Source organism: Pezoporus flaviventris, unplaced genomic scaffold (assembly GCF_033815535.1).
Source record: "Pezoporus flaviventris isolate CSIRO_AGI_PZ_B2104156 unplaced genomic scaffold, CSIRO_AGI_Pfla_v1 ptg000002l, whole genome shotgun sequence".
Lineage (NCBI taxonomy): Eukaryota > Metazoa > Chordata > Aves > Psittaciformes > Psittacidae > Pezoporus > Pezoporus flaviventris.
Genome location: NW_026892550.1, coordinates 74,550,484 through 74,578,410, shown reverse-complemented (window position 1 = coordinate 74,578,410; position 27,927 = coordinate 74,550,484). Strand labels below are relative to the sequence as shown.

Sequence of the window (27,927 nt, the reverse complement as noted above, 5' to 3'; positions counted from 1 at the left end):
AACAGGGAAGTGTCAGAGGGCATTGTGCTGCATGATCAGCATCTGGATATCTGGACTCCACTTGGAGCACTGTGTGCAGTTCTGGTGTCCATAAAAAGGACATGGAGCTGTTGGAGCAAGTCCAGAGGAGGGCCACGAGGATGATCAGGGGACTGGAGCACCTCCCATATGAAGACAGGCTGAGGAAGTTGGGGCTGTTCAGCCTGGAGAAGAGAAGGCTGCGTGGAGACCTCATAGCAGCCTTCCAGTACCTAAAGGGGGGCTATAGGGATGCTGGAGAGGGACTCTTCATCAGGGACTGTAGCAATAGGATAAGGGCTGATGGTTTTAAACTTACACAGGAAAAGTTCAGGTTAGATATAAGGAAGAAGTTCTTTACTGTGAGGGTGGTGAGGCACTGGAATGGGTTGCCCAAAGAAGTGGTGAATGCTTCATCCCTGGCAGTGTTCAAGGCCAGGTTGGACAGAGCCTTGGGTGACATGGTCTAGTGTGAGGTGTCCATGCCCATGGCAGGAGGTTGGAACTGGATGATCTTAAGGTCCTTTCCAACCCAAACCATTCTATGATTCCATAACACTCCCGACAGACTGAGCTCATGCAGTCTGGGATTTGCTTCCCCACCCGTGGGCATCTCTCTGGTTTTCTGTTTGAAATGTTTGAATGCTAGCAGGAGAAAATGAGGTAAGATGATACATACGGATTTATTCCCACCCCCAGAAGTACAGCTTTCAATAAATGTCTGGTTTTCCTCCTGCTTGTCACTAACATGGCTTTACAGCAGAGCTCCGGTGGGAAAACTGCAGTCTTTCCCCAGTGTATGGGACAGAGAGCTGGGAGGAAGAAGAGGAAGAGGAGGAGTAAGAGAAGGAGGAAAGAAGATTGCGAGTGAATGAAAAGTAACGCTGGTGCCGCCCACACCTCCTACTTCTCGTCTTCATATGAGAGATTTGCCAGGTAAATATCTACTATTTCTATGAGCTTCTGCTCAGGTTTCAGCTCCCGGATGGACAGACTCGGTGCCCCATCTAGCGTCCACATGACCGAACAACCACGCCAGAGACCGGAACTTCCCCAAATGCTGAGGCAATCTCCCAAGCAAACATCTCGCCCGGAAAACTGCCCCGCTCCTGCTCAAGGCTCGGCTTCGGTGAAGTATCAGACTGAGAAAACCAGCCCTCTGTGATGCAGTTAATAGGTTCTGAGAGCTGTTATCTCCTTTTCTCCCGACCTGTGCAAATCCACCCTTCCTTGGTTGGGTTTTCCCGTTATTAAAACAAGTCTGGTTGCCATTTCAACTTTGTGATGTTCAGTTTTGTAGATTAAGGCTAGGTTGTCACTTATTAGATAGCAACAACCTCCAAGTTCTTTGCAACCCTTTCTGTGTCTGTCAGGAACAGTGACTTAGTTGCTCCATTTCTCAACCCAACAAATCCATGTTCTCTCGCTTCTGTGCTTCTGCCTGCTTCACTTCTCTGCAATGCCTGCAAAGAGACCTCAACTAAAACATGCAGGAAGGTTGAACATGTGTGTCTTTGCTCAAAGAAACACTCTCTGTATCAGGACCAGGACAAAGGAGGGAAGAGTGGTGCTGTGCCTGCACCTCCTGTGTGACTAAGCGGAGCATTCAGATATCCCAAGCTGTCAAACAGTAACAAAAATCTCACTTGCGTATGCTAGAAACCTTGCAGTGCTGAATGAATATTAAATCAGCCTACTTGTCATGTCTCTTCCAATGATGAATTAACATTAGTGTCAAAGCTTATTAATGCAATATAAAAGTTACCCTGTGAATATATATGTTACAAGCTCAATTTCAGTGTGTTGCTGTACTGAATCATGTAGGAGGGCACAGTGACTTTCAGTTATCCTTATGCTACTATTAAACGTAATTATCTCCGTGTCTTGGTTGGCAAGACATGCCTAGAAGAGCTCCAGAGGGAAAGAGAGAGAGTATTTAAAATAATGAAAACTTGGCATTGCAATTATTATCTCTAAGTGTGTATTTCTTACTGATAGCTTTTGTTGACGTAATTATGCTAGGTGGTATTTTTGGCTGCAGGCAGCAACTTACATATATCAGCTTCCTCGTGAGCACATCTCAGCATGTTCCTAAAAGGAATATGTTAGCTCCTGTTAAACACACCACAGAGGGTGAGCAGAAGCAGTGTTTATGAAGTAATACCACAGCATGACTCTACCAAGCCATGCCTGTGATGTGCCCAACAAAGGCACAGAAATGTGCAGTTTTAGCTTTCAAGCACCTTCGGATCTGACTCCCATTTAATGAAGGCTTTTCTTGGCTTCAGATCTGTACCTATACCCATCAGGAACAGCAGCATTTGAGCCTCCAGAAGGACAGACCCTTCAGAAAGAGCTAATGCTTGGTACCACAAATCTTCCTATTGATAATATCCCACATGATCTTTGTCTAGTGAGGTGACTCACTCTACTTCCCTCACTCTATAAGAAGTGTTTGAGCTTGACTCAGTGGTGAAAAAATGTTTTTCTTATAACCTTGATATTCAGCATTAGCCTCAGATGGCCTCAGACTGTGGCCACTAACCACTTATATCACTTTGCTTTTCCTTTTTACCCCCTGCACCCAACTGTGCTTCCTTTCAGATAACCCCTGCAGATCACGGACCTATGGGGAGAGCAGTTCAGTTACAGCAAGGATGAAACCATTCTCCATTACCCTCAACTGATCTCTTTCAGTTCTTTGACATTTTCTGCCAGCTACACACAGAGTTTTCATTAAAGCTAAATGAGACTCAACATGGTTTATTTCAGTTTCCACATCACCAGCCTTCTACAGTGATACTTTCCCTCCATGTCAGGACCAGCCAAACTAGTTTTCCTTCAGTCTTAACCAGAAAATAACAGACTGAGACAAACCTTAATAAAAAGGAAGTGAAGGCCATTTTCCTGTATTTAGAACTGGATGGGCATTGAAAAAAATTACAAAGCCTGTAAATACCTCCTGCCCCCAACCCAGGAGATAGTTTTGTACCACCCCTGTTGATGCATGTGATAATACAAGTATTTTCTTACAAAAATGCATTATAAGAACCCCTGTGTAATCATACTTCAATCAGAAAAGCTCAAGCATGTGTAAAGTGGTGTGGGAAATTATAAACTTCACTGTGTTAATTAAGGTTGGTTTGGGAATTCATTTTTGCTGAGGTTTCCACAGAAACCAGACAGAAATTTGAAGCCAGGGGAACTGGGGACATCCAGTCTTATATGCTTGTACCCAGCCTTTCATGCTCACTAATCTTCTCTGTGTTTGTGTGCGCCTCTGTGAAATGCTGGCTAAAGGTACTGCTTGTACCTGTAAAAAACCCACCTGTTTTTTTTAAGTTGCTGCTTTACTAATCTTAAGCACCTCTTCTCCACGTGGCATGGCAGAATAAAAGGAAGTCTGAAAGCATGTGCATTTCTCCATAGGAAGATGCACAATTACTGTTAAATGAAACAGTCCCTGAGCAGGAACAACTTCTGCTGGGAGATACAAAGACTTATCTTTGGAAACAGGCCTTATGGGACAAAATGTGACATTTGCGCAGCTTTAAAATGTAGCAAGAGTATAGAACCAGGGGATTTTCTTTCTTATTAGAATCATAGACTCTTAGAAGGGTTTGGGCTGGAAAGGACCTTAAGATCATCTAGTTCCAACCGTCTTTTTATTGCTAAAAGATAGTCAAATAAATGCTAAAAAAAACCAAAACAAAACACCACACCAAACTATAAGCTCATTTATTGCTTTCTCAGAATAAATTTACTATATGCATTCCACCACCTATTAAGACTTGTGTGCTTTTGCAAATCTAAAAGCGGAGAAGAAAGTTGTCCTTGCACTGCCCCTTCCCTTAACAAGACAACGCAGTGATGCTATTCACATAGGAAAACTCAAGTTTGGATTTGCGACCTTTGAGTTAACACAGATCATCAATGTGATACATCTTAAGGCCTTCTCAACATCAAAATTTGAGGCTGCTTCTTCAGTAGCACTGGCAGTCCCCTAAAGATGCTGCAATCAGCTTTCAGTGTGGCTCTTTTGGAAGGAGGACTCCATATCCAAAGATGCAGAGGGACCCTGAAGGCTTTCTCACTGAAATGAATGGGCTGGAGCATTGAGAGCCATTGCCCTTCCTGAACAAGTGATGTATTAGTGCCAAAACCACAGTTTCTACCTGTTCTATTGGGATTCATTCAAATAGTTGCCTTACATGTAAAATTGTATCTTTTATAAAACCAGTATTTACACTATGTTCATAGTTGTGTAATGGGAAAATTCTCCTCCTGATAAATCAGCTACTCTTGTTTTTTGCAATAGTCTTGATGTCACTGAACCCCCAAATGAAGATGAATTCTCTATTTTATAATGACTCATATCAGGATGAAAAAAAAGTAAAGCTTGAAATTTACGATGCAGTAACAACACACAGCTAGAGAAATCTCCTATAGGGGATCTTTCTGCTAGCTTTCAGAAGAGAGAGAAACTGGAGGCTGCTTTGTGGTAGACCAGCTCTGACTTTGGAGTGGGGGAACAGAGGGTATGATGCAGTGACAGCGTACTTGTTCCTTCTTTTTGCTTTGAAAGACTCCCCACAACACTGATGAGAAGCCAGTTACAGTGCTGCACTTTAGGAGCAAACCTCAACTGAAAGGAAGCTTGCCACTTGATTAAGACTGCTTTTTGAGGCTTTATTGAGATGATGATTTCTGCTGACCACCTTGCGGCATGCTGAAAGTAGAGATGAGCTGATAAAGGCAGTAACACTGTTCTGTCATCACTGACTTAGCTTCTGAAGATTTCAAACCCCTCAGCATTAAGCCTTTAAAATTCATGGACCACACTACATCAATTTAAGAAAACCTTTAATTTGACTGCAAACTGAAACAACTGAACCGTTTGCCTAGCTGTGCATGTTCCTAGTCTAGGCTCATTGACTGGTGTAAGCACTGAGAGTGACTCAGGTCCTGAGGAACAACAAGTATGCACAGATGCTGCAGACCCACTTCAGAGACTGATGAGGTACCCTTTGGGATATTCCAAGCCCACTTTGCCCCTCAAGAGTTGGCCATCATTGCATTTAATCCATCTGCTGTGCTGTCACACAGCACAGGATTTACTTGGAAATACCACATATATATATGTATCTATATCTATTTACAGCTTATACATGTACCTATATGTATTTTCCAATGGAAGCCTCCATCATAACCTCAGATTTTCTTAAGGAAGTTGGCTCTGCTAAAATAATGAAGCTAAATATAGGTGACCTGGGGCAAATCCTTCTGCACACACTTGTTTTCATTTCTGTAGTTGAAATAATAATCTTTTCAAGCTTATCTAAAACATCCCTGGACCTGAATTCCTTAGAGAAGAAATTGCACTTGGGCATCTTAATGAATTTAGGAAGTGAAATCTTCATCTAAACTTAAAAGCATCACCTACAATGAAAGCACTTCTTCATTTTCCCAGGAGCTGTTTAAACCACTGCCAGTAAAATCATAACAGGGGCCACCAACCTACCAACCTTCCCTTTCTAACAAGCCATTAATTCTAGCCGGCTTCCTAAAAAACGTACTCCTTTGGTAAATTAGAGAGGAAAAAAAAAGGAAAACAAAAAGAAAACTTCCAATAGGTGAGTCTGACTCATTTTATTTCTTTCTAGCACCAATTTTCACTGTTGAATTGTGAATTCCATTGAAATAATCACAACCTTCTACCCAATCCCTGCCCCCCCCCCCCCCCCCCCCCCCAAATGAGAGCATAGGAGCTGGTTTTTAAAGGAGAATGAGATATCTATACCTCCACACATCAGCATTTAGGATGATATCTAAGATGGGGTGAACATGCGCTAACAACAGCAGAGCCTGATCTTTAGAAAAACAGCACTTTTCACACATACTGTTACATTTCACCTGTTCAGTGACCTTTACTTGGCAAAGCTCTTAAATATTTAAGTGTTAAATTGCAACACACTCACTGCTTTCTCATTAAGCACCAGGATAAACAGATGCTTCTTTCCACACTGATAGCTATCTTGCCACATGCTGTGGTCTGGGTAAATTGTGCTTAAATCAGAGGCTGATACTGCCAAATACAAAGACTGTGGCTGTCTGCAAGGGAAAAGCATCTTTGAAAGTACTAACTTTCAAAGCATCTTCAGCAACTATGCAGCATTAAGGAAACGTGATGTAACTTCAGAGCAATGGGAACAGTCAAACTTCCTCCAATCCCCATTTCCTAGCTGTTCTTGTCAGCTAACTGCATAAACCCCACATTCTTTTTTAATAAATCCACTGTGTTTGATACCACCTTCAAGCTGGGCAGTGCCTGCCACAGATTTCACCAGCCCCGGAGGACACAGTTAGAAGATTTATAGACAAGGTTCAGGATTGTCCCAGTATCTTTTACCACAGCAGAAAGAAATTGGGATGCTTATACAGAGGCTTTGCCTGCAATTTTGAAACCGAAGGTGGAAGCGACAACAAACTCTCAAGGACGTGGCAACAATGTATTACTCTGGCCAGCATAAATCAAAGAATATGGAGAGTAAGTAACTGCAACACAGAGCAGCTTCTCAGCTCATGGTGGAGGCGCTTTTCTGTTTCTCCCGTGCGGACCAAGTTGCAAGACCAGCCTCCTCATGGCTGCAGTTTCTCCATGGGCACATTTACTTCCACATGGGTGTTTCTGTTCACAGAAATAATAACCCTCTTTTGCATGAGTGTCTGGTTTTGATCTTACGCCTCTCATTTTAGTTGCTGCTAATCTAATCATCATCTTGCACAATTAAGGACGTAGTCTGTAAAGGAGCTGTTTTCAATAGGCCGTTCTAAAAAAACCCTAAATCTAACAGGCTACCAGAGAAGGGAAATGCCTGTTACTGTGGCAGGAGAAGTGATACTGGTCTTTGTTTGTGGTATTTTTTCATGCTATCACAGCTGTAATAAAAAGTCATGAAGGCTTTCACACCTTTGCACTTTCTCCCTGGGTTGTCATTATTTTATCTCTGCAGTAGGGTTTGAAGACAAGAGTCATCTTCCATTTGCTGGTGATCTTATGACCTTCTACAAAATCCTAGAGTAGGAGCAGACAAAGAGAGTACTTGCTTTTCACCTCCCAACTGCCAAATCCAGTCAGGATTTCATGGAGACCTTCATCACATCTATTCAAATCCATATACGAGCTGTCAGTGTGTGCTCATAGCCCAGAAAAGCAACTGTGTCCTGGCCATGACCAGAAAGTTGAAGGAGGTGATCCTGCCCCTCTGCTCTGCTGCACTTGGAGAGACCCCACTTGGAGCACTCTGTGCAGTTATGGTGTCCTCAGAGTAAGAAGGACATGGAGCTGTTGAAGCAAACCCAGAGGAGGGTCATGAGGATAATAAGGGGGCTGGAGCACCTCCCATATGAATGGGTGATGGGTTTAAACTGAAACAGGGGAAGTTCAGGTTAGATATATGGAAGTTCTTGACTGTGAGGGTGGTGAGGCACTGACACAGGTTGCCCAAAGAACTGGTAAATGCTCCATCCCTGGCAGTGCTCAAGGCCAGGCTGTACAGAGCCTTGGGTGACATGGTCTAGTGCAAAGGGTTCCTGCTCATGGCAGGGGGTTGGAACTGGATTATCTTACGGTCCTTTCCAACCTAAAATATTCTATGATCCTACGGTTCTATACCCTGTGTGTAACCTTGCCACCAAGATGTGGGGAATACATTTAGGACAAAACTTAATTGATGCCTTGTCTGAATTTCCCTGCCTGAGCCTTAGTGCACTATGAGCACCGACTCTGGGCAGGTGGCTGCTGCAAGCAGGCAGAGAAAGAGACAGCTTTGCAGGCTGCCAGCAGGTGGTGTCACCTCACTAGAAGAAGCACGCTGGAAATGGAACATAAGTCAATGCATCAGACTGGGAGAAACAGTGATCTAGTTAGTTCCGCAATACTAGATCTAGGATCCAGCTTCTCTTCTAAGAGAGCTGCTCTCAAGAACGTGTGCCCATCCTTTTAGTATCATAGAATATAGAATCATCTATAGAATTACAGAATCAGAGCCCCAATTTTCTCATCCTGTCTTCATATGGAAGGTCCTCCAGCCTCTGATCATCCTCACGGCCTCCTCTCAACTTGCTCCAATAGTTCCACGTCCTTCTTCTGCTGGGGACACCAGAACTGCACACAGTGCTCCAAGTGGGGTCTCAAAATCCTTGATCACAGCATTCCTTTATCACAGAGCTCGCGCATGTCACACCAGAGAAATAAAGTCATGAGCACTGCTGTGGTTCCTGAACTGTTATAAAAACAAAGGAATTACTTAGAGACCAGGGCAGGAGGTGCTGCTTCTGCAACTGTCTTGAGAAAAAACTGCTTAAGGACTTCCATCTTCTCCCCAGTTTCACACAGGCAGTACAGCTCTCCCTGGTTCCCATGGCTTGGCTGCAGAGCCAGGTTACTCAGCCCACCGCTGCACACCCCTCACATGTCCACGGGGTACTGCCAAAAGCACCTCTTGAACCTAGTAGAGAAGTACAGCAAGGCACTTCTCAGCCATGTGTCTGACCTAGTATGGGACACATGCAAGCATCAGGCAGTGCTCAGGTGAGCAGGCACACAGCCTGGAAGCCCCTCAGAGCATTCCAGAAAATATTCCCTGCAGGAACATGGGAAGACTTGCTGATGCAGGTACTCATGTTGAAACACTAAACTTCTTTGCTGCCAGGAAACTGCATTAGAGGGAAGGCATGTTCATGGCCATACTTGAAGGTCCAGGACTTAATCCATACCCTCCTGTTTTAGCATGTGCCTTGCTCAGTGTGAATTAAATAATGGAATCATTGCAGGTTCTTTTTAATAAAAGCCATCTCCACCATGTTCCCTATAGACTGGCCTTATAAAACAATTAACTTTGCTTGCACCAGGGGCTGCTGTATTTAACTCAGCACAAAATTCAATAGAACAAAATAAACCCTTGAAAAATCAGTGACAAGTTTCTCTTTGTGGGTCTGGCTTCCACCTTGACAACAAATATCCTTCTGTGCAGGGAACAGATTAAAAGAGACAGCTGAGTCTCCAGACAGCACGTGGGAAGGGAAGTTAACACTCTTTGCCAGCATTTTCCTGCTGCAACTTAAGGGTTGGCCCTCAGTAGAAATATCCTCCCCATCCAAAGTGTGATTTGTATGTCTTCCTGCATGCACTCCCTTTTGGGGAAACAGCTTTGGCTATCAGTATTGTCAATTAACTTCAGCTTACAGAACTGAAGACAAGATAATGATGCTCAGAAGAGAGCCAAGAAGGGGAGCTTTGCACTAAGCTGCACAGAAAACAAGAGGTCACTTCAAGTCTCTAACAGCATGTTTCAGACTGCTTTGAAAATCTTCCACACAAGCTTCTTCATGTCCTGTCCTTCTGTATGTCCATTAACAGGTTTAGAAGTGTTCTTCCAGCAACACAGGTAGCTTTATTGGCATATTTTCTCCAGCATACTCCACTTTCCACCAGTTGGAAAGCAATGGCAAGGAAGCAGTTACCAGAATTACGATGACACAGGGTAATATGACATGACACAGAATTACCATGACACAGGGCTACATGACACAGGTCCCAGTTTAATTCCTGACTTAGTATTGCAGAATTTAATGACTGTGTAAAGATCATTAGAGTGCACCCAGGAAATCATAGAATCACAGAATAGTTTGGGTTGGAAAGGACCCAAGGATCCTTGAAAGGATCATCCAGTTCCAACCCCCTGCCATGGGCAGGGATGCCTCACACTAGACCATGTCACCCAAGGGTCTGTCCAACCTGGCCTTGAGCATTGCCAGGGATGGAGCATTCACCACTTTTTTGGGCAACCCATTCCAGAGCCTCACCACCCTTACAGTAAAGAACTTCTTCCTTAGATCTAACCTGAACTTCCCTTGTTTCAGTTTAAACCTGTTACCCCTTATCCTATTACCACAGTCCCTGATGAAGAGTCCCTAGACCTAGAGCAAAAGCAAATGTCTGCAGGGAGCTCTCAGGTGAAAAATCATGCCAGCTAGCCGGCTTCTGGGAGAGAGGAGGTTTCCTTAATAATTCAATTCCATACTCTCCAAGTAAAGAAATCCCAAATCTCCCCCCTCTCCCTAGTACTTGCCTGCTGACAGAATGTACAACCTCTCGTAGTAAATCACCCCGACTTCCATCTTGCTTAGTTAATACTTCAGATTGCAGGAAACTTTGGTCTGCAAAGTAAAATGAGTCCTAATTGCCCCCTTCCCACACCATGAATACTCGGCAAAGGAAAAGCTTGATGTCATTACTGGGTGAGTGTCAGCAACTTGTTCAAGCAAGCCATTTGATAAGATGTAGAGCTTCCTGCAAAGTTGCTAATGTTTGGAGTAGTGCATTCCCTTCTCACAAGATGGGCATCTAATGAATTATCACTGAGGAAACCGGGTGATTACTCTGCCTAGTAAGTACTTTCGCTCATTGTAGGCCAACATCTGGATTGAGTTATTACTTAAGCCAAACCACTTTACAGGTTGTGTCTAGAAAAACATGAAGATGTTACAAGACTGATGTGTTTTGCAATCCTCAGCTATTTTCTGAGCTTCCAAATTTATGCAAGTAATTTTTATCTAAATATCATGGTCAACTTGACATAGATACATATTTCTGTAGCTGTCTTTCAGTAAATAATCTGTTGTTTATAGCTTCTGCATAGTAAAAAGATAGCTTATTAATAACAGAACGACCCACCAGCACATCTCACATCTCTCATTTCTCTTGATTCTCACGTTTCTCAACCACATGATTCATCAAGCTCATGTGTGCAGCTCTAAAAGGAAAGAAACCAAGGGACTAGCTAAAACCCATGTAAATTAAAAAGCTTTCAACATATAAACAGTAATGGGGTAGCAAAGCTCTCTAAAGGGACTATAGTCACCTGTTGGATACACCAGCTAAGAATTGTGGTGACAATTTACAGAGCAATCAAATCCTTACTTACAGCCACACTTAAACTTTAAATACATTTAGAAATACAGAGCTACCTTACACGTCATAGAAAGCAGGAATCTGCTTCTCAGCCATTTTATTAAAGCCCTTTTGTTGTTTTGTTGGGTGATATATTGAAGCTCAGCAGGCCTGTATGAAGAAGCAGGATGTACAGGGCACTTAAAAGAAGGCAAGCCAGGAGTTCTGGCTGTCAGCAGGCAGGGCTTTTCCCTCAGCAACACAGGGCACAGTCCCACACTACTTCAAACACCAGAAGCACAACAGGTCTCAGAAAAGCAACCACAGCAAGCCCCAACCTAAACTTTACAAGACCATAATTCAGGAAAGCAACAACAGGGCTACTAACTGGATTGTAGTCCAGAAGCATGGAATAAGCTTTGCCTCTGTGCAAATTAGTGACATTCTTTAATGGCTGTCAAGTTTCCACTGTGTGAAAATAACCCTTAATTTTTTCTTTTTTTTTTTTTTGTTCAGAAATAAAAATGAAAATGTCTTTGTGTAATTTTAGATCTTTATTAAGCCGCTGTATTTAGCAGAAGATTTTTCCAAAGCACTTCAGAGCATTGGAACACTTCATTTCTCTTGATTTAATTGAGTAGTCAAATCCCCAGACACCTTTAAGAATTATGTCTTTAAAGCTCTGCACATGCATAGGTGACTCTCAGCTGCAAAACTGGGAACACTTTCTCAGTTTATGAAAAGAAGTGACTTTATTCAAAACTCATAGTCAATCTCCTGGGGTGGGAGAGGAAGCACAGTCTTGTGTAAGTATGAAAAGAGAAAAGGGCGGTGGAAAGACTAGTAGAAGCTACAAAAGTCAGAGCGCAGTTACTATGGATTTCTGTTTAAAGTCTACAAGGACAATGAGTTTCCATAAAAGTCAGATCTTGTTCACAAATGTCCATCTTTGGGCACACACATTCTCCCACAAAAGCAGAGCAAAACCATTTTATGGAGGTTATCTTTCATCTACTTTCTTTAAATATGCAGAGGATGTTTTTGCTATTTCATCAGAAAAAGGAAGGTTTGACTAATACACCAAAGCAAGAAAGGGATAAGAACAGCAGCAATAAAGTAAGACAGACACATGATATTCTATGTCATGATTTACAGGTGCTTTGAAAGGAACATGTCCTTTTCTCTGCTGTCTTAAAAGCAGAATGAAAGTGATGGAGGGGAGAGATTCTTCTGTAGATGACACAAAGTGCCAGGACACCTCCCATATGAGACAGGGTGAGAAAATTGGGGCTGCTCAGCCTGAAGAAGAGAAGCTGCATGGAAATCTCAGAGCAGCCTTCCAATATCTGAAGGGGGCCTACAGGGATGCTGCAGAGAGACTCTTCACTGGGAACTGCAGTGATAGAACAATGGGTGGTGAGCTCAAACTGAAACAGGGGAAGTTCAGGTTAGGTATAAGGAAGTTCTTTACTGAGGGTGGTAAGGCACTGACTCAGGTTGTCTAAAGAAGTGGTAAATGCTCCTTTCCAACTCAAACTATTCTGTGATTATATGACATTTGTCTAGCTGAAAGCAAATGGAGATTTGAACAATTTGATTTTTCATGCTCCAAGATCTCTCCTCTCAGAAGCAGCTGGCATAGCATGGCTGCGTATCCTTTTAACTTCTAGGTTTATCTGCCTTTAACACACATCCTGACCTCCAGCTTAACGCATTCTAACTTCTTAGTAGGGAACACAAATGTCTCCTGTGGAGACAGCAGCTCATAGCATGTTGACGAGCAAATGGTGCTGTGGAATGACATCTCTTTGAAGCACAGCTTTGGCTCACTCAGGTAGTTCTATTCCTTGGTGAAAATTAGTGCTTACAGACTTCCTCAAGGCCTTGTTGAGATGCAGTCCCTCTACAGAAGTTAATAGCTATCCTATGGTTAAGTGCCCTGTACTGGTGCCAAACATACCAGTTCTGTACTTTCTGGTCTCACTGGCTTTCAGAAATACCCCTTCAGCTTTGTTTATGCATGGGGGAAGTTTTCTATGACTCATATAATGTTCTTTCATTTTCTTTTTTTAAAAAACTAGATGATCTTAAGGTCCTTTCCAAACCGAACTATTCTATGATTCTATGGTTTGGGAACACTTCTGCACTTTATTTTATCACAAATGAGAGGACATTAACAAAGTGGAGCCTGGACAGGATATTTCAATGTTTTTTTAGTGCTCCCCAAAGTGCTTTTTACCTCCTCCCCTCTCAAGAACCCAGTTGTAGACTGACTGCTCTGCTAACCTGACTGCCCATCCCTGTATGGTGTAAATATGCTTTCCTCATTATCTCTGTGCTCTCTTCCAAGCAAAGATAAACAAAAGTAAAGATGCGTGCAGTCACTTGGCTGCATGCTTAACTGCTATAAAGGAGGAGACAATTCCCCACATGTGAATGTGCTGCTTTCCCTTCTCCACAATTGATTTTGTTGTGGAAAGAAGCAAACCAGAACCTCAAGGAGCACAAATACAATACAGCCTCTTCCACCAACTTACTGTGTCGTGCTTGGCTCTGTGGAGTCTGCCTAGGTCTCTTCGGTTCCATTTTGTGCCATCTTGTGGCTGATTTCTCCTGGACAGTGTTTCTTTCTTCCAATGCCAAAGTGCTGAGCCTGAGCTTTGTAAAATAGTTCTGTTTTCCAGGGGATGTGAACTTTCCAGTGTAACCTTCCTAAAGGCTCAGAAGATGCAATGTAGCATATGAAAAGCTTTTTATTCTTTTTTTTTTTCAGTGGATCCTGTTCTGCTAGTGCAGAGTCACTTGTCAAGGACAATAGCTGTTGGCAGAGCATTAATATGACAGAATTGGGTGTGCTGCCAAGGAAAGCAAACTCTTTTGTGCTTTATGTAATGTTTTGCTGGCCTGTCAGTTTGAGATCACCAGGGATGAACTGCAAACTGCCTTTCACTATAGGTAGAAAAAGAAAAAGACTCCTCAGCAAAATGGATAATGGACTTTGGATAACAGCTTCAAAGGCAGGTTGGGTAGATGATGTGTTTGTGTGTGTGTCTTAGAACAACTACCCTGTGTTGGAGGAGCTCTGCACGTTAGGTGAAAAAGGTATACCCTCTACAAAAAGGAGGTTGAAGTGAGGTTCTCTTTACATCAGCTTCTGAGAAAACTTGGAAATTATGCTGATTGCCTGAAATAAAGAGCCTTTCAACTTCAGAGATGCTGACTACAGGCCATCTTTGTACTTGGAAATCCTGCCTGTTTGTTCCAGGGATCATGGGATTATCTAAATTGGCTTTAAGAAGCTGACTTGCTTTTGCACAAGAGATCTGGCATTTAACAAACTAAATGGACAGTTGCAACTGAAGTCCATGAAGTTTCAGTTCTTTCTTGAGATGTCTGAGTTAGGAAGAACAGTGCTTATTGATTCTCACCCTGTCATTCATCCATGGGAAGTACCCATAAATGTTTGGAGAAAGGCTATGACTGAAAGGCTAAACTTCTGCAGTGATCTTAATTCACAGAAGGAAGGAGCTGTGTGGCTGTAACCATGCCAATGCATTTGTGATACCTGTGACTTATCTGACTTGCAAGCCTATTATACAAGGATTGCTCTTATCTCTAGACACTTGCCACTTCAAGCTTTTCCTTATTGCTCTCAGTTTCAGTCTCCTAACCCTTAAAAAGTCCCCTGCTTTCTCTCTTCTTACATGTGCACTAAAGTAAGGGAAGATAAATGAACTTCATTTCTGAATGGGAATGTCCACAATGGCTCTGTGTGATCCAGTTACTCCATTTTATCTTGGTACCTTTACATCAAAAGACTGTGAGCATCCCGGGAAAATCAATCTGCTAGTGAAGTGTCAGCTGAGGCTTTCGAGGCTGTTGCTGTAACAGCATCCCCTGTATAGTATCCTGACGGCCAGACTGGAAATGATGCCAACAGCATCACTGGACAACCTGCTTCCAAACACAGGAAGAGCATATGCTACCAAATGATTATGACCATGCCCCATCTACTTCTAGAAACCACCTGAAATGACACATGCAGGCTGTGCATGTGAAATTAAAATGCATGTTCTTTGGGCTTGTGTTAGGAGGCTGGCTCCTTGATCCTGCTGCTCGTACATGAACTGCTGTAAGCTACAGCCTTCTCTTCAGGGAAAGGTGCACCAGTCTGTATGCTGCAGAACATGAGCTTTGGGTCCCTGAATCAGCAGAAAGCTGGATTTTTTCTCCTCTCTCCAGCTCCCTCCCTTCCTCTTCCTTCCCCTCCTCTTCCTTCCCCTTCCTTCTCCTCTTCCCTGCCCTCCTCTTACTTTCCCTTTTTCCCTGTCTGGAATGGTTCTTGCTTTCTGCGCATCTAGTGTCAATGTGCTCAGTGTGTGAAGAGAAATGCAACTCCCCCTCTGTCACCCACAAAAATAGCCCTCTCAGAACACTGAATTCTCTGCACAGCAGAAGACCAAGGTGGTTTCAAATGATGAAAATAAACTTCTCTGTAGCTTCCAGTAGATTTTATCATTTCATTGCCAACCATTTTTTCCAGGTATTTGATTTGATAAGAGAAATGTATTGTTATAAACAGGACTCACTGGGACAAGCTGATGGCATCTCTTAGGTTCAGGTGTACAGAAAGACTCTGAGGTCAGAAAGCATGAAACACGCTTCACCCTTGTTCTTAAGTGGATGACTTTTCTTTTAGAATAATAATGTATTATTTTAGAATAATAATTTATTTAAGAATAGAATGCTATAATTTATTCTAGAATAGAATAAATAGAATAATAATTTATTTAAAATAAATGAAAATAATTTATTATTTTAGAATAATAAAGTTTACACACCACTGGATGACACACAACATGCTAACCGATGTGACCAGCAGACTGCCACCAGCTCTGAGGTTGTGCAGATCACTTTGTTTAGCCATGTCCTGTCCAGAAATTGTATCAAGACCTTAGAATGGAAGATTAGGTTACACTTACAGAGTGACTCTGCTGGTCTGATTGACTCTGTGGCTCAAGAACAGAAGCTACCTTTGGGATGGAACCCCAAATCTGGGGAGGAATCACTTCACTTTCTGGCTACAGCTACCTGTGCTTTAGCCCAAGCACCCTGCCAAAGACTTTGTTACCTGCATAAAATAGCACGTGGGTGTCCAACAAGCTGGTATGAAGGGATGGAAGAAAGAGATTTTGTGTTAAGAGCCAAGAGCTTCAAAGAAAGAGAGAAGCTGCGAATACCACTTATAGGTGTACTGCACTAGGAGGCCCCAGAGATGTGATTCAATTCAGTTCTGGTTTACATTATTAAAAACATGCTTTCCACCAGAGAGGGAACTTGTGAGGAACAGGTTATGGAAGTGGAACTATTTGTTTTCAGTGTCCAAATGGGATGTGTTAGGGTTTCTGTTCCTCGTCACCCGGCATGCCAAACAAGCAGCAGCTATCCCTGTAACTCCCAGCATGATTGTGTGAGTGCCTTTTTAAAGGCCTGGCTTCCTCCAGAGCAAGGATCAGCCAGGTGCCTGGGTCTGACCCATGAACAATAGAAAGGGACAAAGGAAAGTGAGCTGCTTTCTTGCTCTTTATTTTGTTTGTGGGGAGTCTGCTCAAGGGAAATAAAGTCTATTTGTGACTTAATTCTCTTCTCCTGTAAGCTATTTGTGTAAATTCTTGTTGGATATGGATGTAAGCTTGTGCAATGCCTTCAGCCTGTGCATCATAGCACTGATGCTTACTGCAGCTCGTTCTGAACCAGTGACTTTGCTGGCATGTATTTCTTTTGGTTATATTTGTAACTGAAAAATGCTCCATTGAAACCTTAAATTGTGTAAGCAAAAGCACATCAGTGTCATAATCCTAAATTCATTTTAGGGGCAAATCCAATAAGGGCTACTGGTTTCATTACTGCTGGTAGCTAGTGCCTGCTACCCTTTCAAGCAGAGCCTGCAGGAGGCATCAGTTTATTCCTGAACTGGAGAGATTTTTAACCTGCACTAAGTGCTTGGGAACTGCTGGACTTGGTACTGAATCAGCTACAAGATGTTTGTGTATAGTGTCCTGTTTTCCTGAAGGAATGAGGAAGGTGGCCTTCAGCAGAAAATAATGAACCGTAGAGAACATGTGTACTAACAGGGATGTTGGCTCAGGCTTTACTATGGCTCTGAATTAGACAGTCACTCGGTGAAGCACTGCAAGAGATTAGTGAGGTGGCACCTAAACCCGGGGATGACTAGTGCCTTAGAGCAGGATGCCTGTTAGTGCCGATAAGTCATTATGGCAGGATTCTTCCTCCAAGCTCCACATAGGGCTTGTGCTGTAATTTATCTCTGGCAGAGGGACAGCTAGACTGTGCTTAACAGAAGGTAGAGATTGCCCTGAAGGACTTATGCAAACTACTTGTACTTCAAAGTAACAACGCTGTAGGGACAAAGCTAAAGGAGCTCAGAGAGACAACCATGGAGTTAGTCACACCTTTGATGTGCCCTTATCTTATCAGGATATGCAGATATAAGGCCCCTGTAGAGGCTGGCTAAGTGGCAAGTCGTTGATTGTGTAAAGACTGAGTCGATGGGCCTTGGTTCCTTAAAGTGAGCAAGTCCCGGAGGACTTTCATCCTAAAGCAGCTTGCAGAGTTCAAACAGCCTGCCCAGCATTAATGCTCCAACCAAAGAGTCTGGAAATACCTCGTCTAGCTTAAGACATTTCCCGGGAAGAGTGACGACATGCATCCATCTGAAGCTACTTTCTGAGCAGGTGACTCTGAGCACAGGGATGGACATTGTGTGTTTTATTGCCACAGAAACATAGCCATCTGTCAGAAGTATAATTTTTGGCAGCCTGATACGGGATATCACTTGCCCTCAAACCTCCTACTTGAGCGAAAAAGAATGACTGAGTACGGCACTTGTGAGAAGAGAACGTCCTGGTTATCTATATTCTTTCAAATCAGCTCAGTTTTTCAAGTGCCCTCCAAAGACAGCCCAAGTGACTCTTGAAACAATTGTGTGATCAACTCTTTAGTGTACAGGGCTTTCTCTAGCTGCCTTGACCTTTGACAGCTGAGCTGGCTCAGCAGCTATCAGTTCTCTAGGCATTGTGCTCTTGACTAATCACTAAGTCCAAGAGTCAAGAGCAGAGGGAAAGGCTTGACACTTGCTGCAGTGCAAGGTGCAGAATCACTTCCTCAGAGCTTCTAATTTTAAGGTTTCTAATTTCTGTCAGTGCAGGCTATCAAAGAGCTTCAATAGTTTACTTTTCTCCTGTTTAGTTCTAAGAGAAAAGGTTTTTCCCTTCTAGTTTCCTGAAGCAGTGAGCCCAGGATGTAGTGGCATGGCATGGCACTCGAGCAGTTAATTGCCTTGTTTTCCAATCTGCATGGGAAAAGGAGTGTTCCTCTAACATTATTGCTCTGTGCAATAGGCTGCTGTCTTTCCTGACTCTGCATCCGGCAGTAACTTCCTCCTTTCAGATAAAATGAAGTTTATCTATAGAATTCTTAGTAACTGGAAGCACAAGCAAGAGGGGCAGTCATGAGATCTGCTAGCATGAGCTAGCTGCACGCAACTGAAGCCGAGCATGCCTTCCCTCACCAGTGCCCACAAGCACAATTTCCTCTTCTAAAGGGGAGATTGACATCTGGGTCACCCAGCTCTGAGTTCTTGCACACAAGTTTGTCATGCAAAAGAAGTTTTAAAAAACATGTTAATTACAATGCAGTGGAAGTGTTAACACTGTTGTCTCAGGTTTGGTTTGTATACTGATGGTGGGGTTAATAATGGAAGAACTTTGGGATCATGTTCTGCTTATTACATTTGCATTTTGTGATGTGCTTTATAGTCCTTAAATTGCACTGCTTTAAACACTTACTGTTTGGTCAGGAGTCCCAAGGTCAGGGTTCTGGAGGACGGTACAAGTTCAGCTCTAAATTATGATCCGAAGGACTCCCCTGTACATTTGTGGCTATTTGGAGGTTAAGAACATTAGCTTTTAATTACAGAAGGGGAAAAAATGGAAATTTGGAGTTGATTTTCTAGTAGTGGCATGGACTGCCTAAATCCTCAGAACTCTGGATCTGCCTTTGGTGACCCAGAGGGGTGGAACCAGTTGCCAATCCTGTGCTCTTAGGTCTTCACCCCTCCACCCCCCACCCTTTCCCAACCCTCCCCCACCGAAAGAAATTATTGTCTCTAGGGATGTTCTGTGTTCTCAGTTTTTTCCCAATAATTTTTTTTCACTGCAATTACAGGGCCCAAGCCCCATGGTGGGCAATGGGAAGAGATAATGCGGCTTAGTGCACTTTGGGTCACGGTTGTGGTTTACCTGGATTAACTCTGTCCTTGCTGCAGTCATATTCTCTACAAATGCTAATGGAACTGATGGTTGAATTCACAGTACTCAAAGGAGAACACATTATGGTTCATCGGAAAGGTGCCCAAGATGGGGAAGAGGTTCTGAAACTGCCTTCCTGACAGAACAGTGAAGCTAACAAACAAGCATGTTAGGATGGACCTTATCTGATATGGTGTCACAGTATCACAGTATCACAGTATGTTAGAGATTGGAAGGGACCTCGAAAGATCATCTAGTCCAATCCCCCTGCCAGAGCAGGAACACCTAGATAATCTTACACAGGAATGCGTCCAGGCGGGTTTTGAATGTCTCCAGGGAAGGAGACTCCACAACCTCCCTGGGCAGCCTGTTCCAGTGTTCCGTCACCCTCACTGAGAAGAAGTTTCTTCTCAAGTTTAAGTGGAACCTCTTGTGTTCCAGTTTGTACCCATTACCCCTTGTCCTATCATTGTTTGCCACTGAGTAGAGCCTGGCTCCGTCCTCGTGACACTCCCCCTTTATATATTTATAGACACTGATAAGGTCACCCCTCAGTCTCCTCTTCTCCAAACTATAGAGACCCAGCTCCCTCAGTCTTTCCTCATAAGGGAGATGTTCCACTCCCTTAATCATCTTTGTTGCCCTGCGCTGGACTCTCTCCAGCAGCTCCCTGTCCTTCTTGAACTGAGGGGCCCAGAACTGGACACAATACTCCAGATGTGGTCTCACCAGGGCAGAGTAGAGGGGAAGGAGGACCTCTCTCGACCTACTAACCACCCCCCTTCTAATACACCCCAGGATGCCATTGGCCTTCTTAGCCACAAGGGCACAGTGTTGGCTCATGGTCATCCTGTTGTCCACTAGGACCCCCAGGTCCCTCTCCCCTACACTGCTTTCTAACAGGTCGTTCCCCAACCTATACTGGAACCTGGGGTTGTTCCTGCCCAGATGCAGGACTCTACACTTTCCCTTGTTATATTTCATCAAGTTACTCCCTGCCCAACTCTCCAGCCTATCCAGGTCTCGCTGGATGGCAGCACAGCCTTCTGGCGTGTCAGCCACTCCTCCCAGCTTAGTGTCATCAGCAAACTTGCTGATGGTACACTCAATTCCCTCATCTAAATCATTGATGAATATATTAAATAATACCGGTCCCAGTACTGACCCTTGAGGCACTCCACTAGTCACAGGCCTCCAACTAGACTCAGCCCCATAGACTACAACTCTCTGGCTTCTCTCCTTCAGCCAGTTCGCAGTCCACCTCACTACCTGATCATCCAGTCCACACTTCCTCATTTTAGCCGTGAGGATGCTGTGGGAGACTGTGTCAAATGCTTTGCTGAGGTCAAGGTAGACCACATCCACCGCTCTGCCATCATCCATCCACTGTGTCTTTAGGAACAAGACTGTAGGTGCCAGTGACTCAGGAATTTCAGTTTGGTTTTGTATTCCCGGGACTATTGTGTTCTCTTTGCAGATCTGTAACAGAACTTATCTCACTTAACACCAGTCTGATTCTGCCATTTCTTCTATGTGAACACTATCAGCTCCTTAAGACTTGTGTTTCTTCTGCTGTGGTAGAGCCTTAACATCCTTCTAAAGCAGTAAATTGTCTTACAAAAGGTAATGAATTTACTTGATGGAAAGATAGTATAAATCAAACAGTGGCATTTTGGTATTGCTTTCCTATGTCTGTCTAACAGAAAAGGAGTGGCTTTGTTCTGATGGTAGAGCACCCTCATACTCATTTTCTGAGCTTGGTGTTAAAGAGTTATACATGACATTTGGTGTTGTACAGTGGATGCTCAGTACCTGCTACACTAGGTGCTATGCAAGGCAAATGAGTAATTAGGTAGGAAATAGCTGAGAGGTTCCTATGACTATGCTCCCACACTATCAAATCACCATTGCTCTCTAGTGTCTGACAAGCTGAGAGCACTTGAGTGGGGACTATGAAAGGATCTCTCTCTTCTCTTGCTCCTAATAGTAACAACAAAGGTCCAGGACCTTAACGTCTTTGAGACAGCTGTCAAGCGTGAGTTCACTTTTGAAGCCATACTTCCTAAGGATTTTACCTCTCTGGCACTCGAGGTGGGGACTTTGGTTAAGTCAGTGTCAATTCAAAGTGGGAAGAAAGCCAAGGGGCAGCTTGTACTTGCTCTTTTTGTGCCTGGGAAAGCTGGATTTGTAAGTAAGTTACTGCAGAAGGAGGGTGAGGAGGTAAGAAATAAAAATGGCTCTAACCAGCAGGAACTGGATCTTTCCTAGCTGGACAGCTACAATTTATCAAGCAGAAACAATGTGTAACTGTTTGCCTTGTGAGTAAACATGACTGGAACAAAGCCTGGCCTGTATGTGTGTGTGTGTGTGTGCTTGTGAACGTCCTTGCACTTACTTTACTGGCTGTCCACGTGCTGGTCAGTGTGTGGTTAGTATCTTTAATCAGAGTCAAAAGAAGGGGGATGGGCAGGCAGCAACAGACAAACATAACCCTTCCTGTGCATGGAGACCTGCAGTTTGTCTGTGCTAGGCCTATGGTAAGCCTTTGGTGTGCCCAAAAGATTCCTGTATGTAGTTCCACAGGTTAGTAAAAGCAGAGTTGGCAAGTAAGTTCAGATGAAGTAGAACAATTATCTCATGGAGCAATGTAAATAAAGCAGCTCTTCCAGTGTGGCTTATAAATGTGGCTAATTTGGTTCCTAACATGGTCATTAGGACTGCAAGGTGAGAGAGGGTGCGATTAGCAGCTTGGTGCTGCCAGTGCACCTTTATTCTGTGAGCACTGCAGCACTGTTCAGGTACCTACTATACCACCTACCAGGCTGGGGAGTTACTTTGCTGTCTGAGTAGTCTGAAATTCCCCTTTGATTTTGTACTAGCCTTACAGCTAGTAAGGCACAGAGCTGGGGTTACTGATAGAGTATCTGCTCCTCTGCTTCATTGGTCTTGGCTCACAACACAGTTACTCTGTTCTGATTGTGAAAGTGGTAAATTGAGGTTGATGCCTTATTTTCCAATGTCATTCTCAATTGTGAAGCCTGGAAACTGTAACAACATGCAAGTTGTTTATCACTGCTCCTAGGGATGGGAGGGAAGAATGAGAGGAATGTGTCCCATGGTGCCACAGTGAATTGGAAACAGAAGAGTGAAGTTTTGGTGAAATTAAATAAATTAGTCTAATTAGCCTGTCCACTTAATTAAAGTTATTTTAGTTATTTTGTCCTGGTTACATGACATGAGAGGTGAAAGAGCTGATATGTGTCTAGGAGCATCTGGAAAACTGTGACATTATTGAGGGAAAAGCAGTGGTCAGGGAGTTAAGGACAGGGAACAGGAATGCTGGAGTGAAAAAAAGAAGCATTGGGAATGATGGAGTTTGGATACTCAGTTTATTTTAGTTGCAGACAGTGAAGGATTTCTAATCCAGGGAAAGATGACTTGAGGTTTCCTTCTGGATGCAGCACTGAGAATGACATGTAAAGGAACTGCCCTCTCCAGGGGTGCAGGGACAGGCTGTGTGATTAAGTCCCTGCAAACAGAGCATTCAAATCCTTGCTCATTTTCTGTTTGCTTTCCAAGATTCCCGAGGAAGCTGAAGCACTGCATTCTCCAGTTATACCTTAGCTACTCTGTTCTCTTAGAGCCTTTTGGTGCTGAGGTCTCTGCTACAACGGCAGTCTGCTCCTCAATTGCCACTTTTCAGTTTGCTGTGACCATGGAAGATGATGCCAAATGGCAGCATAAACTGATCCCTGGCTAACAGTACTTGGCAAACAAACCCTGGAACTGATTAGGCTTTAACTTCACTTATCTGCTTAACAGCCCAGCTCTCTGAAGTAAGAGATTGGCACTAGTACCAGCAGGCTCGGGAAGGTGACACTGTATTGGCTTATACTGAGTCTATATCCAAAAGGTTTCCTTTAGGGGTATAATGAAAGCACTTGAAGAAGCTGAAGAATGAATGGCTTATTTTCTGATGTGCATGGGACTAAGCTTGCCAATATCCAAAGGCAAGTGAAGTTTCTGAAGCCCTATATGATGAAAGAAAAGCCTGAGAGCATTTAAATAGCCACAAGTACACTTTAATGCTGTAAAGTGATCCCAGCACAAATAAGGCTGACATACCTTGTGTGCACCAGCCTCAAGCCCAAGCTTAGTATCTTAGACCTTGGGTGATGCAGCCACAGTGCTCACGCAGCAAGTGATTAGTCTGTGATCCATCTGACATAGGTCCTTCACACTGTACTTCACTAATTCCCCCATAGGTCAGCCCCATTCTTTAAGGCACTCACATCCCTTTTCCAGCCTGTGTGTTGCAGGTCTGGAGTTGTGCAGCTTGGGGATTTTGTTCGGCTGATCACTGTAAAAAAGTAAAAAGCTTTTGAAAACCTCCAAATCAAAAGAGGCCATTGTGTCAGAACTGAGATGGGGCATTGCCAGGCTCCTGTCATTGAGGGGATCAAGAGCAGGACAGGGTAGGAGGGGGACATGGAGAGAGAGCACAATGGCAGTTACTGGTGAGTCCTAATGAGGAGCAAGACTGTCTCCTGGCAACGTGTGGCAATCGGTGGATGGAGCAAAAGGAGCCTGAATGAGATGCCAGGGTCCATTTCAAGAGGTCTGGAGAAATTTGCTATTCTCTTATTGCAGACCTGCCTAGTTTATTATTAACACTTCCTTGTGATGCAATCCTTGCTGCTACGGCAGTGTGGACAACAAGTGTATGTAGGGCACAGATCTGCCTGCAGAGGAGTTGGGCAGCGCTTTTGCTTGGCCCTCTTCTGGACCCATTTCTTGGCTGTGACATTTGGTTGCCATGCCAACTTTTCAGCATTAAATCATAATCTAAGCACAGCAGGAGGCCCAAAGCCTTCAAAGATCTAGTTCCTGTTCTCTCCCCGCTGACCGTATAACTGGCTGTGTGAGCTGGATTGGCTGGACACTTTGATGTCAGCAACAATGCAGATGAAATGACAGTTCCCTTTGGAAACAGGTACAAAAGTTAATGGGAGTTATGCCTAGGAGATTCCTGGCTTCCCAGCTTTGCCACCTGTCTGAAATTAAGCCCTCTCTGTCAGGCAGCTCAAAGCCTGCTCGGGTGGTGGTGAGCTAGGAAAGGCTTCCATTTCCCAGGTTCACTTCCCTCATTAATGCCTGCTTAGTATTAAGCTACTGCATAGATCCCCTCACAATTAAGACTATTTCTGGGCTACTAAAGACATGCTTCAGATTGTCAAGATTAAAGGTCTTGAAACAAGAAACACTACATTGGAAATGATGTCTATTAGATCATTAAAATGTTAAATATGTTGAATGCACAGTTCATGTTCATTTTCCTTCCATAACGGGTTGACAAAGAGGCACACAGTTAGTAATGCTGAAATGCTCAAAATGAAGAACCTGCTCTGGAAATGACAGAACTGAAAAGGTGATGCTTACCTTCAGGGCTGAGAAATCAGATGAGTACTAGAGGGGAAAACTCCCTGAATTTTTATTAATATTGTTTGATAGATGTCTTCAATAACTACATTCTGAAAGGTTGATACTGGCAGTACATGAATGTGAGCCCCTGGAAGAGGCTGCTTGGAATTTTGTCACAGCTTTTGGCATAGAAGAGTCAGGTCTTGGCAAGGCCTGACTCTTCAGGACAAGGTTGCCTACTTGACTTTGTTAATTACTCTTCAGCTGTTGTGCAACATAATATGGTGCTGAAAATACAATGAGAAATCAGAAGAAATACCTGTAACACAGCATGGAGTAACCATGGTCTGGACTGGTGTGCATACACTGGAGATCAGTTTATCTGCACTCTTCTTCATTTTTATGGTGCCCAGGATATGGTCTGAGCAGTCCCTAAAGACAGAGAACAGTCTGGATTACTGAACCCTGGTTTCATAGAATCAGAATGGTTACGGTTGGAAAGGACTTTAAGATCATTCAGTTCCAACCCCCTGCCATGGTCAGGGACACCTCACAGGACACAACCTGCTCCAGTGCCTCACCACCCTCTCAAGTGCCTCAATACCCTTTGCTTCAGGGGACCATTTACAGGGAATGTGCTAGGGAAATACATATTAACCAATTGTGACTCTGGAGAGCTCCCAGTCCAAAGCAGCACAACGGAAATGTTCAATCAGTTTCAGTGTGTGGATCTCCTCACTTGCAGACCAGTGTCACATCTCCTAGTCATCACTACTTCTCTGAGTCATGGTTTCCATGTGCTTTAAACAGCAGGGCTGCAATAAAGAGGTAGAGACTGTGGAGAGGGAGGTGCGGGAGTTTTCTTAGTGAGTAAAAAGAAATGTCACCAAGCAAAAATTCCATCAGAGTTAAAAAGGAAGTGAGAAGGAGATTGCCTTTATGCAGCAGCTCTGTTCTGTTTTGCAGAGATGTTGGCATGATTACAGAAGTGTAAGGAGGATCAAAGAGGCAGTCTAGCAGATGACAGCAGCTCTTGCCAAATCCTACTTCTTTATAGCCTTTGTTTCAGGGAACTCTGACAGCAGTGCTAAAGTTCTTTACTTATCAGGTGGTAGGTTAAAGGAAAATTTGTCTTGCAGGCTTCACACTGTAAATGAAGTGCTCTCTTTGCCTGCGGAATGTGGTGTCTGCCTTAAAGTTATACACTTTTATACACCTGATTATAGGGACAACTTAGATAAATTTTCCTGCAGGATTAGGACTCCTAGACATGGGACCTTCTGGAGAAACAGAGTGATGGACAAGAAGCTGCAGGAGGCAGAACTCTCCTGTGGGAGTGTACCTTTTGAATGATTTGTCATTGGTAATCCATCACTAAAGCTAGCTTCAAGATAAACTCCCAAATCTTGTGGGGGCAGAACCAGACAGAACTGGCACATGCTTTAGCTAGAAGAAGTTATCATCCTTGGCGTGTAAATCAAGGTGTGAACAGAAATGCCATGTTGAAAAGGAATCATGGCTAACGTAGATGTCAGCTACTGTCTTGGTGGACGGAGGAGATGACTGCAACTGGTTTGCCACCCATCTTGAAATGGGCGGGAAGGCTTCTATCAAACAGGCCCCGGGAGTCAGCAGCAGGCCTATGCCTTGCGTCACTCTGAGGTGGTCCATTCCCCATGGGAAAGAGGTTTTTCTTGATGCAGCATCATCTGTTATGCAATAATTGATCTACGTGGAGATTGGATGATTTTTGTTTTGTTAGCCTGAGGAAGGACTGTCTCTAGCTGGGTGCAAAGTGCTTCCTATACGTTAAGCTCCAGAAGGCTCTTTTGGAAAACAGCTGGTGAAAATATGCACCTATTTTGTTCCCATGTGCTTCCCACTGTCTTTGTAGCAGCTGTCCCTAAGGCTGTGAGCCAGCCCCACAGCCCCACTGCAGAATGCTGGAGAGGGGCAACTACCAGAGCAGGAGCAGAAACACTGAAAACCACCGACTGAGCCTCAATGATAATCACTTAGCAAAGAGGAAGCTGTCGTTGGGCAAGGGGGGGGGTGGTGGTGGTGATGAGATAGTTAAATCCTCCAGGAGGAATCACTGGGAAAAAGGACTGCCTGAGAATGTGGAATTACCTAAAACTAATAGGCTTTCTCTTGAGCTAGGGGAAAGGATGAGGAAGGGAAAGGTTGGGTAAATGAGGACGGTGGGGCTGGTCAAGGACTGTATTCTAAAAACACACTTGCGCTCTTATTTTCACTTGCAGAAAAAAGGAGGAATTGAAGCTGCTCACCATTCTCAGTGCTTCCTCTGGACTACAAGCTAAGTCTCAAAGGGATCTCACAAGCTCATCTTGTTTCTTCACCCACCCTAGAGGAGGATTAACTACACCTGTTTGTCTCACCTTTTATGAAAACCTCCCTTCGATGGAAACATCACTATCTCCCCAGGCAATTCATTCAATACTAATTACCCCTGCAGCTATAAAATTTGTCCATGCTGTTTAACCTATATTTCATTTGGTATAATTTAGGTATATCTTTGTCTGCCCTGATTGAAGGGATCATGGCTGCACAGACTGTTCTCTTCCATTTGCTGTTTTTGTAACTAATAGGCTATGTATTGACTCTTTCCTGGGCTATGTACTTTTCTGTGCTAAGCCAGTCCTTACACTTAATATTTAGTTATAGGCATGTGGTCTCCAGACTTCTGATGGCTCTGACTGACATCCTCTGGAGTTGATCCTGTCTGTCCACCCATTGTTTTAAAGCACAGCTGCTACTTGGACATAGAGCTCCTGTGGAATAGACAGGAAGGGTTACTTCATACTTCTGGCATCCTCTAGTCTTGTTTAACACAGCCCTTAGCGCCTGCCCCTTGTCAGAACCACAGATACAGCTGACTCAGGTCCTGTCTGTGATCTGCCATAACCACTTAAGTCTTTTCTGCAGACTGATGGAGTGACTGGTCCCTTACCTTGCTCCAGGGCAGTGAATACTTCACTCTTGTCTGTACCTAGCTGCACTCTTCTGCTTCAAGTCACACTTAAACCTCATTCTATTCTTCCTGGCTCAGTGTCAGGTTTTAAAGGCTTGATGTCTTTTTTCACTAAAAGTATCACCCAGATTTTCTGTGGAAATATTTAACAGCACTGGGTAGGAAAACACCCCTCTGGAAAAAAACAAACCAAAACAAAAACAAAAACATTT

General features: G+C 43.7%; 1 long non-coding RNA gene across 1 annotated transcript; it reads left to right on the top strand.

Moving 5' to 3' along the window:
• The first annotated feature begins 953 nt into the window (after positions 1-953).
• Positions 954-27,510, top strand: LOC133264041 (uncharacterized). The gene is made up of 3 exons (XR_009741599.1): positions 954-1,256; positions 25,037-25,151; positions 27,403-27,510. It is a non-coding gene; the product is annotated as an uncharacterized LOC133264041 (long non-coding RNA).
• Positions 27,511-27,927: the final 417 nt, after the last annotated feature.